This window comes from Benincasa hispida, chromosome 3 (assembly GCF_027475165.1).
Source record: "Benincasa hispida cultivar pf3 chromosome 3, pf3_genome.v1.1, whole genome shotgun sequence".
In the NCBI taxonomy this organism is placed as follows: Eukaryota; Viridiplantae; Streptophyta; class Magnoliopsida; order Cucurbitales; family Cucurbitaceae; genus Benincasa; species Benincasa hispida.
Window position 1 is genome coordinate 41,086,279 of NC_143480.1, and position 10,043 is coordinate 41,096,321.

Here is a 10,043-nt window from a genome sequence, read left to right on the forward strand (position 1 = left end):
AGTAACCTGTGGTAAACCATTTATCTGTAGGATCACCCGCCCAATCAACATCAGAATATCCAGACAGAACCAAAGAGGATTTAGAGGAGAATTGAAGTCCATGTCCTAGAGTACATTTAACATAATGCAAAATACGAAGGACAGCTGTGAAGTGGATAGTGCAGGGATTGGACATGAACTGACTGACAATATGAATCACATAGGCTATGACTGGACAAGTTACTGTTAAATATATAAGGATGCCAACCAGTTGTCTATACAATGTTGGATCCTGGAGGGGAACACCATTAAAAGAGGTTAGATGAACATTGGAATCCAACAGTGTCGGTGCTGTGGTAGAATCAGTGATACCTGAACGAGCTAACAGATTTGATGCATATTTCGCTTGAGATAGGTAGTATCCATCATAGCATGATGAAACTTGAAGACCATGGAAGTAAATGAGCGGTCTCAGATCTTTCATCTCAAAATGTTCTCTAAGATAGCGTTGGAGATCCGAAATAGTCTGAGGATCATCACCAGTGATGATCATATCATCCACATATAACAGAAGGAGAATAAGTCCATGAGAAGTTTTCCGAGTAAACAGAGCAGTGTCATGCGCGTTGGAGGAAAATCCAAGCTGAGTAAATGTAGAGCTGAAGGTTGCAAACCAGGCACGGGGAGCTTGCTTGAGCCCATATAATGCACGTGAAGAAGATAGACCTTGTTTGGTGGAGAAGGTATGCCAGGTGGTGGCTGCATATACACTTTTTCAGACAGTGTGCCATTAAGGAAGACATTCTTAACATCCATTTGAAGAAGGGGCCACTGCTTGGCAGTTGCTACGGCTAATAAACTCCGAACAGATGTCATTTGTGCAACTGAAACAAATGTTTCCTCATAATCAATACCATACTCTTATGAATATCCTTTGGCCACCAGACGAGCCTTATAGCGTTCGACAGATCCATCAGAGTGGGTCTTGATTTTATAAATCCACTTATATCCAATAGGTTTCTTGCCATGTAGTAGATCAACATACTCTTAAGTGTGAGTTTTGTCTAATGCCTGAAGTTCTTCATCCATACTTTGCTGCCAAAGAGGGTTGATACAAGCCTCACGATAGGACTGCAGTTCAACTGAGGACATACTAATGGAAAAAAAATGATAGTCCTGTAGATACTGTGGAGTTTCTCTTACTCGAGCAGACCAACGAACAGATGCAGGATCATGATCAACATCAAGAACAGATGGTAGGTCCGGGAGTGTAGCAGACAGAGAAGACTAACTGAGCTCAGGGATGGGTGGGATAAAAGACATAATTTATGGTATAGATGGAGCGAAAAACTCTTGCTCTGGAATGGGTGGAGTGGGAGACTCAGATGAAGATTCATAGGCGGGAAATAAATCTGTGGTAAGACTAGTGAAGAATGATTGGGTACCAAGAAGGGAGGCATGGAAGAAAGAAATACTAGAAAATATACGATGTTCCCATAAGGTGACATGGCGAGAAATACGTAACCGATTGGATATGGGGTCCAAACACCGGAATCCCTTGTATTCAATTCCATAACCAAGAAAGTAACACAAACAAACTCGAGGTTCAAGTTTGGAATGTTCATAGGGATGAAGTAAAATAAAACAGGCACAACAAAAAACTTTGAAAAGAGAATAAGAGGGTGGAGCGCCATATAATCGCTCAAAAGGAGACACATTATGGAGAACAATAGAGGGAAGACGGTTGATAATATAGACATAGTTGAATGCAACTTCTCCCCAAAACTTTTTAGGACAAGATGTAGAGAGAAGTTGTGCACGGACAAAGTTGAGAATGTGGCGATGCTTTCTTTCAGCCTGACCATTTTGTTGAGAGGTATAAGGACATGAGCATTAGACAAGAGTGTCCTATTGAGTTAAGAAGAACAACAGGTGGGAGTCCTTATACTCCATGGAATTGTCAGTCCGAAGAACTTTGATGGTTCGAGAAAACTGAGTTTGAATCATTTTAGCAAATTCAATGTAAATTTGGGGTAAGGATGAAAAATTCTTAAGAAAATATATCCAAGTAAAACGGGAGTAGTCATCAATGAATAAAACAAAATATTGATAACCATTTATTGTAGGGGTAGGAGCAGGGCCCCAAACGTCAAAATGAACAAAACCAAATGGTTTATCACAGAGAGATGTTGAAGTAGGAAATGACAAAGCAGGTTATTTCGCCAGTTTGCAATGTAAACAATCAAATGAACGAAACCTAGAGGCATTACTTAAGGTACCAAAAAAAGAGTAGGCCACAAAGTTTGTCAGATGACGTATGGCCAAGACGAAAGTGCCATTAAAACGTATCGGTATCTGTGGCAGTTGTAGACACAGATGGCAGAACAAAAGGTTGAAGTGATGTGAGCTCAAATAATCTTATCACCTTGCAACCCGTACCAACCATCTCACTCGTCTGCGGATCTTGAACCTGACAACCATGAGAGAAAAAGAGAACAGTTAGTCCTAGGTCACACAGTTATCCAACAAAGACAAGATTGAAAGTCAAGTGCGGGACATGATAAGTAGTGGATAGGCTAACACTCGGTGTACTGACAGTCCCAACATGTGAAATAGGCATGTGGTTACTATCAGCAGAATACATCGAAGGCAAGGATTGCACAGGGGTGGAGGAAGATAGTAAGGCCATATTCAAGGTCATGTGATTGAGGAGTCAATGTGTACTAGGTGTGACGGCAAGGGTAGGAGAGTTGGGAATGAAGGAACTCTTGAACAAGAGTATCCATGAGTGGGTTCAGATTTTTCCGATTTCATTGTGGTCGAATTACCACACATACATTCTAACAGATATGCATTGTAACACTAATTATAGGCATGCTTTAACAATTAAAATACAATAGATAGAGTAAACGTACCGGTTGAAGACAATCTTTACTTGAACTCAATTCAGCGGAAGCGAACTACTCTACGTTCCTTATCGCCCAGCAATTAGTCGCCTAACACCACTACGATCGTTTACATGAATGGCAGCGCACGAACAAACATCAACTGGGGACGACACAATCACTTGAAGCCCATGTTATTCTCGGAGTGAGAATCCAAAGAGTGAACTTTGATGGAATTCATAGAGGGAGGAGGAAAAGACGATCGTGTAGAACGAACAAGCAAGTAGGAGATAGTAAATGACTATCGTATAGTCGGGTGCTTGTCGTTTAGGAAAAAGGTACACGATCATGTTGGTTTTACTAAGAGATCGTCTGATAAATAATAAGCGATCGTTCAGGTCTACTTAGCGCGCTAAGAGATCATTTAGAAAATGTAAGCGATCGTTTAGAAATCGTGTGTGATCGATTAGTGCACTGATGTGCGATCGTATAGGACGATGGGCGCTATCATATAGGCTCTTAATATTAAGCGATCGTGAAGTTTTCACACCGTGAGCAAATTTCTCAAACTTTCCCAAAATGAAAACAATTTTCATTTTATTCTTCAGTTACAAGAGCCGAAATCAATCTTCCCACTTTCGTACGATTCAGGAGAAATTCTCGGCCAATTATTTCATAACCGCCTATTTAAATAAATAATGAATATAATCATATTATATTCCTAACCTATAGTTTGATATCATATATCTACTATAGTAATTTCTCCTCTACTTGCTATAAATCATATTTATATATAATTTCCTCTAAAATAATGTATCTCATATATTTAGTCAATTATATCATATATAATTAACTAGTTCAATTATATCATATATAATCAAACTCCCTCTTGTTAACTTGAACATTTCAAACTGATCCAAAAACTTATTCTCAATTTTATCCAAGCTACCAAGGGGACCTTATGGACTTGTGGCTCGAAACTCCAACGGTACGTGAATAGCTGACTAAACTCGCTACGAGATCTACCATCTGTTAACTGCCAGGCATTCTACTAAAAACCAACAGTTGAACTCTTCTTACCATAGATATATTTCTGTGTCCATCGGATATAACCAATTATGAGTACAATGACCCTTCACAGATGCTCGTAAGTACAGCTGGGCCAATTTACTGTTTTTCCCCTGTAGTTACATCTCACTCCTTAAGTACCACTAATTCCTCTAATGAACAATACAACATAGTCCAACTATGTTTGAACACCTCTCTGGCTAAGAGAAGGTGTGTGGCGCTACCTCGTTCAAGCCCTGGAATCAGCCCTTAAGGGAGCTATCTATCTACTTGCCTCTACTTCGGGGAAGGAGTGAATTCCATCTTATGTAGCTGATTTTCCAACTTCAAATCAGACGAATCCCCAAAGTGGTAGGTTTGAGTCGGCGACCTGGCCACTCACACCCATGCAAATCAAAGAACCGCCCTCAATAGCAGGAGTTCCCAACTCACTCAGGATTGAAGTCATGTTACCTATGGTCATCCTAGTGAAGTTTCTATCATGAACGGTGTTACATAACGAGACGTTAACACTTCGTGGTCAGGTCTTATACAAACTCTTTGTATAGAACGCCCCCGCTCACATGTCCCCTACACGAATGATCAGGATTAAACCATCTGTGATAAGTTACAACACTTGTGACCATTCCACAAAGCGGAATGCATCCGTAGCGTTACCAGGCTAAGGTTTCCCTCCTATATCCATATACGACAGACCATTTTGATTATCATTTAAGATATGATCCACTCATATATCACCACATACATGCTTAAGTTACATCTAGATAACCAGGGATTTTAGGTTTATTGGTTTGTGGTAAAGAAAATAAAACAATTAACTGAGGAAAATCAAGAAGTGAAGTAAAATATCATATATTATACATCACAAGCATTCGTACAAACTACAGGATAAGAGACTTTAGGGCATCAATCCCAACAGGGAGAGAGCATCTATTTCAACAATTCTTGAAGATTGCTGATCTAGATACTTGAAGGATTGGGAGGCAACACATCTGAGGCAATGGCAGCTGCCGCGACAGACGAAGAACCATGATTAGGGGAATTCTTGGATTTATTGATGTATCCTGGAGGCCGAGGTGGTTTGGTAGGACAATTGTCCAGGATATGACCCATTTGTGGCAGTATTTGCATTCAATGGTGGGGCAATTGGAAAACCTGTGATCATGCTGTTTGCAGTTTTTTCAAAAAAATGACTCAGTTGGAAATTGTAAATGGCAGGTGGTGAGAGCAATGTCTGGGGAAGGAGAGGAAACTAACCCAAGTCGCCTTTCCTCAAAAAAAATTTCTTGAATCATTGCATCAAAAGATGCTAGTGGATTGCGGTGTAATAAGGCAACACAAACAGACTCATACTCAGGACAAAGTTCCATAAGGACCTTGATAAGTCGTAGATGATCTAGACTGATCTAAGTCTGGTTTAATTGAGTCCAAATAGGTTGAAGAAGAGCGAGATACTCATTCACGGACTGGTCGATCTACTTACTTGTGCCAACTAGAGTAGTATGTGTTGGGATTGGTGTCCTAATTTTCCCGGTGGTCTTGTAGTTTGTAAACATTTTGTACACAAATTATTATTAATAAAATAAGTGTTATTTTATAAGCATTTACTCAATCCAATAAGCTAAGATCCTTGGTTATTTCATGTAACTTAAGCATGTATGTGAGACATACAAGTGGATCATGCCTTAAGTAATAACTTAAATGGTTTGTAGTATAAGGATAAAGAAGGAATACTTTATCCTGATGACACTACGGATACGGCTCGCTTTGTAGATGTTACAAGTGTTGTAAAGTGCAACAAATGGTATGATTCTGACCATTCATGTGAAGATATGCAAGCAGGGTATCATATACAAAGAGTTTGTATAAGACCAGACCACGAGATGATTAGTTTATTTATATAACGCCATTGATAATTGAGACTTAAATTTCACTAAAATGACCATAGGTGACATGACCTTAATCCTGAGTGAGTTGGGAACTCCTACTTATGAAAGCGGTTCTTTGATTAGTATGAGTGAGAATGGCTAGATTGCCAACTCAACAAGCCTACCTTTTTGTGGATTCGTCTGATTGGGGAGCCGGGAACTCAGCTACACAAGATGGAATTCACTCCTTCTCCGAAGCATAGGTAAGTAGATAAATTGTTCCCTTAAGGGCTGATTTCGGGTCTTGAACATAGTGACCACACCATCTCTTCGGAAGAGATGACTTAGTCATAGTAGGACTATGACTTATTGTTCATTAGAAGAATCAGAGGCAAAATGATAAATTGCTCCAAACTGTACTTGCGAACGATTTGTGAAGGGTCATCGTACTGTTGATTGGTTATATGGACACAAAAATATATCTGTAGTGCAAAGAGTGCAACTATCGGTCTTTAGTAGAGTGACCAACAGTTAACGAATGGTGGATCTCGTGACTAAAGAGTTTAATTAGTTATTCACGTACCATTGGAGCTTCAAGCTATAGGTCCATAAGGTCCCCTTTGTAGCTCAATGGATTCAAGTTGAGAATCAGTTTTTGGGTTAGTTTGAAGTGTTCAAATTAACAAGAGGGAATTTGATTATATATGATATAATAAAATTGGTTCAATTATATGTGATATAATTGATTTGATGTATTAGGTACATTAATCAGAGGAATTGATATAAATATGATTTATATTAAATAAAGGAGAAAAAACTATGGTTTAAATATTACAAATGATGTGATATTAAACCTATAGGTTATAAATATAATATGATAAGTCAGTTATTATATTCATTTATAATAAAAACAATTATGAGATAATTGTTCAGTTGGTTATTTTCTCCATTAACCATGCAACTAGGAGGTTAAATTCAGTTTTGAATAACTGAAGAATAAAACGAAAATAGTTTTCATTTTATGAACGATCGCTTCATTAATGGCTTCATTAATCATTTGCTCATGAGAGTGAGATATTACTAGACGATTGGCTAGACAGTTCTCAATAGAGCGATTGATTGCTAAACGATCAACTACTCTCAGTCTATGCGATAAAAAAAAACTTTCTCCCACTTACATGATTGTGTAGTTCGATCGTTTTCTTCCTCCTTCCCTCTACCAAATTCACACTGAGCCCACACCTCCTAGATTCTCACTCTGAGAATACCAAGGTTGCTGAGTGATAGTGTCAAAGGGTTGTTGTTCGAAGAGCAGACTGTTCGTGATTGTAACGACAGTGAGAGGTTGGCTAGATAATTACTCACGAGAGCGAGATATTGCTGTGCGATTGCTCACGAGATGGGAGATTTCCAGAAGAAGAATTATTCAAAGGTATGTCTCTCAGTTCTTATTGTATTTAGTTAAGAAAGCATGTTGTAATTTTCTTTATAATGCATAACTATTCTTGTATGTTTGTGAATGCATTTATTCTTGCACAATGGGCTTGGAAAGATCTTATTTTCGCTCACTGGTTATCTTGAATAAAAGTTCCTTTAATTGGTATTAGAGGTAGGTTCTGATATTTTAAACCCATTGATGTATTGAATTACATTTACATTCTTGGTGGGTGTTAAGCATGTCTACATTATGTTTAAATGTTAAATGTATTTGTGGATGTGGATTAATGGAGTTTCTGGGATGATTGCCTCTGGTTAATGATTTCTTTTACTTTTTAAAAGTTAATTGTAAGGTCCCCTATGTTTTTGGGCATATTAACTTGCTATCGAGTTTGTAATTCAAAAAGTTTGAGTATGTTTGAGTTGCTCGTAATGAAGTTTCAAGGCATGGAGATGCAATTTACTTCGAGGAAGAAGAAGACCAAGAGTTGGTCAGATCGTATAAACGATGGAGGTAAACGATCGTTGAGTATGGGATACTCGTTACATGGTACACGCGCGCACTAAACGATCGTGTAGGTCAGCATGCTTCATCGCATAGTCACTGGCTACACGATCGCTCAATAAATGTTACTTAGCGCTTGCTCTTCGATCGTCTAGATGATCATGCTTCACATCATAGTAGTCGTCTACATGATCGTTTAGGCTTGCGTTTAAACTTGGTGCACTGCACAATCGAGTGGCCTTCATGCTTCATTGGATAGTCAAAGACACTCAATCATTGCTACACGATCGTGGTTACTTGATCAACTTTGCTAGATGATCAGAAAGAAGGCTTCGCCCAGGCGGTTCAAGACCCTATTCGCTTGTTGAACCGGTTTACTCGATAGTTTGATGTAATAGATAGATTTATTTCTGGTTTTTAAGGCTAATAATCTCGGTCCATTAATTTTGGTGAATGTACATGAGATGTATATTTTTATTGTATGTCATATATTATGCCATATAAATTTATATCCCACCATAGGTTATGCATTTTTCGTGCATCATCTCTATATTATAAGAGTTATGATATAGTAGTTTGCATGATTAAATTACATAAGAGCATGCTCATGCATCATATAATATAAGAGTTATATTTATGCATGCATTAAGCATATTCATGCATCATCTTTATATTATAAGTGTTATAGTATAAGGATGTATGAGAGCATGTATGTTTGTTTCATTACTTTAATTATATAAGAGTTATATAAAAGTAGTAATGAATGAACAATGCATGAAGCATGACACTTAGACTTATTTATAAGAGTTATGAATGCCTTGTATGTGTTGCTTTGTATTGTGGTTGGTTTTAGTTGTTTCTTGTTATAAGTGTTATAATGAAAATTAGAAATAAAATCAATAAGAAAGAGTTGCATGCGAACTTAGGTGAACTCATGTTTTAAAAAGGTTTTAAAATTTGATTGAGATAGACCTAAGTTCATATTTCTAATGAGATTAGATACCTAAGTTTAATCTTTTGAATCAGTTTAATAGGATTAAATTGATTTGAATAAAAGATTAAATTTTTATTAAATCTATCTATAAGGGACCTTTTGTCTAAGAAGGGTTCTGTCTAGGCTGGGATATTTAAGCTGATGGAAACGGAACACCCCTACCTGGGAACCTACCTAGAAAGGTGAATTAGATAGATTTGTTACAAGCATGCAACAGTTGATAAAAGACTTCATTAAAGAGTTTAATGAATGATGATAAAAAATTGTTCAACTTTCCAAAGTAAACATTACTTTTGGATAAATCTAAAAAGCCACTTAGTTAAAATCCTTAGCCGTGTTTTTTCTAAGTAAACTAAATCCTAGGTTTTAAAATACTCAGTGAGAGGAAAAGATATATATGATATGTCAATTCCACTCACGTTTTTCCCTGAATGTTCACGCCGTGAGATTCATGCTCTGCCTCGTGGTGCCCTAGAAGCATCCGCCTTCGAATGGTGTTTGTATGAGTCAATATCAAGGTGGACAGAAAGAGTATTTATAGTAAGTGGGTGAAGGATGTGTGTCAACATGTCCTGCGGTCTCTTTCATTGGGCTGCACCGTGAGATCTTACACGGCCTCGTGGCGCCCTAGGAACGTCACCCTTTGGATGGTTTATATGGTTGGTTAGTATCAAGGTGAACTCCAGAAATGGATAGGGTCATTTTAGTTTTTTTCCCAATCGGATTTTTTCCCTTCGGATTGGCCACTTGAGGCGGAACTCTAGAATTTAAAATGAAGGGTCAAACTTATAGGAAATTGTTAAGCAAGTTAATGATTTCTTGACCAAATCAATGATGGTTGGTCGTTATAGGAACAAGAGTTGTTCTGGTGTTAATGACTGGTTGAGAGTGTCTCAATTTAGAGGAGGGATAAATTGACTACCCTTTGGTGGTTTTTGTCCTAAACCACTGAAGCTTCATTGCAAAACTAGATGTCACACGAGGTTTATTTAGATTTTGTTAAACCAAATTGGATTTTGTTTTTCAAGAGTATTTGCTAAAATCTAATGTAGATCAATGTGTTTGTTTTTTTAGCAACATGTACATTTTCCGTTAGTTGCCTCTTTTAATTTGCCGATTACATACATTGGAAAAAGTCTCTTGAAACATAATTCGTGGTAAACGGCCTCGAGTTTGTCATGGTTGAGGAGTGTCCTCAAGTCCCGACCCTTGATGCACTGCGAAATGTTTGTAATGCATATGAGTTGTGGATGAAGGCTAATTCGATGGCTCGACTTCACATTTTGGCTAGCATACCTGATGCATGA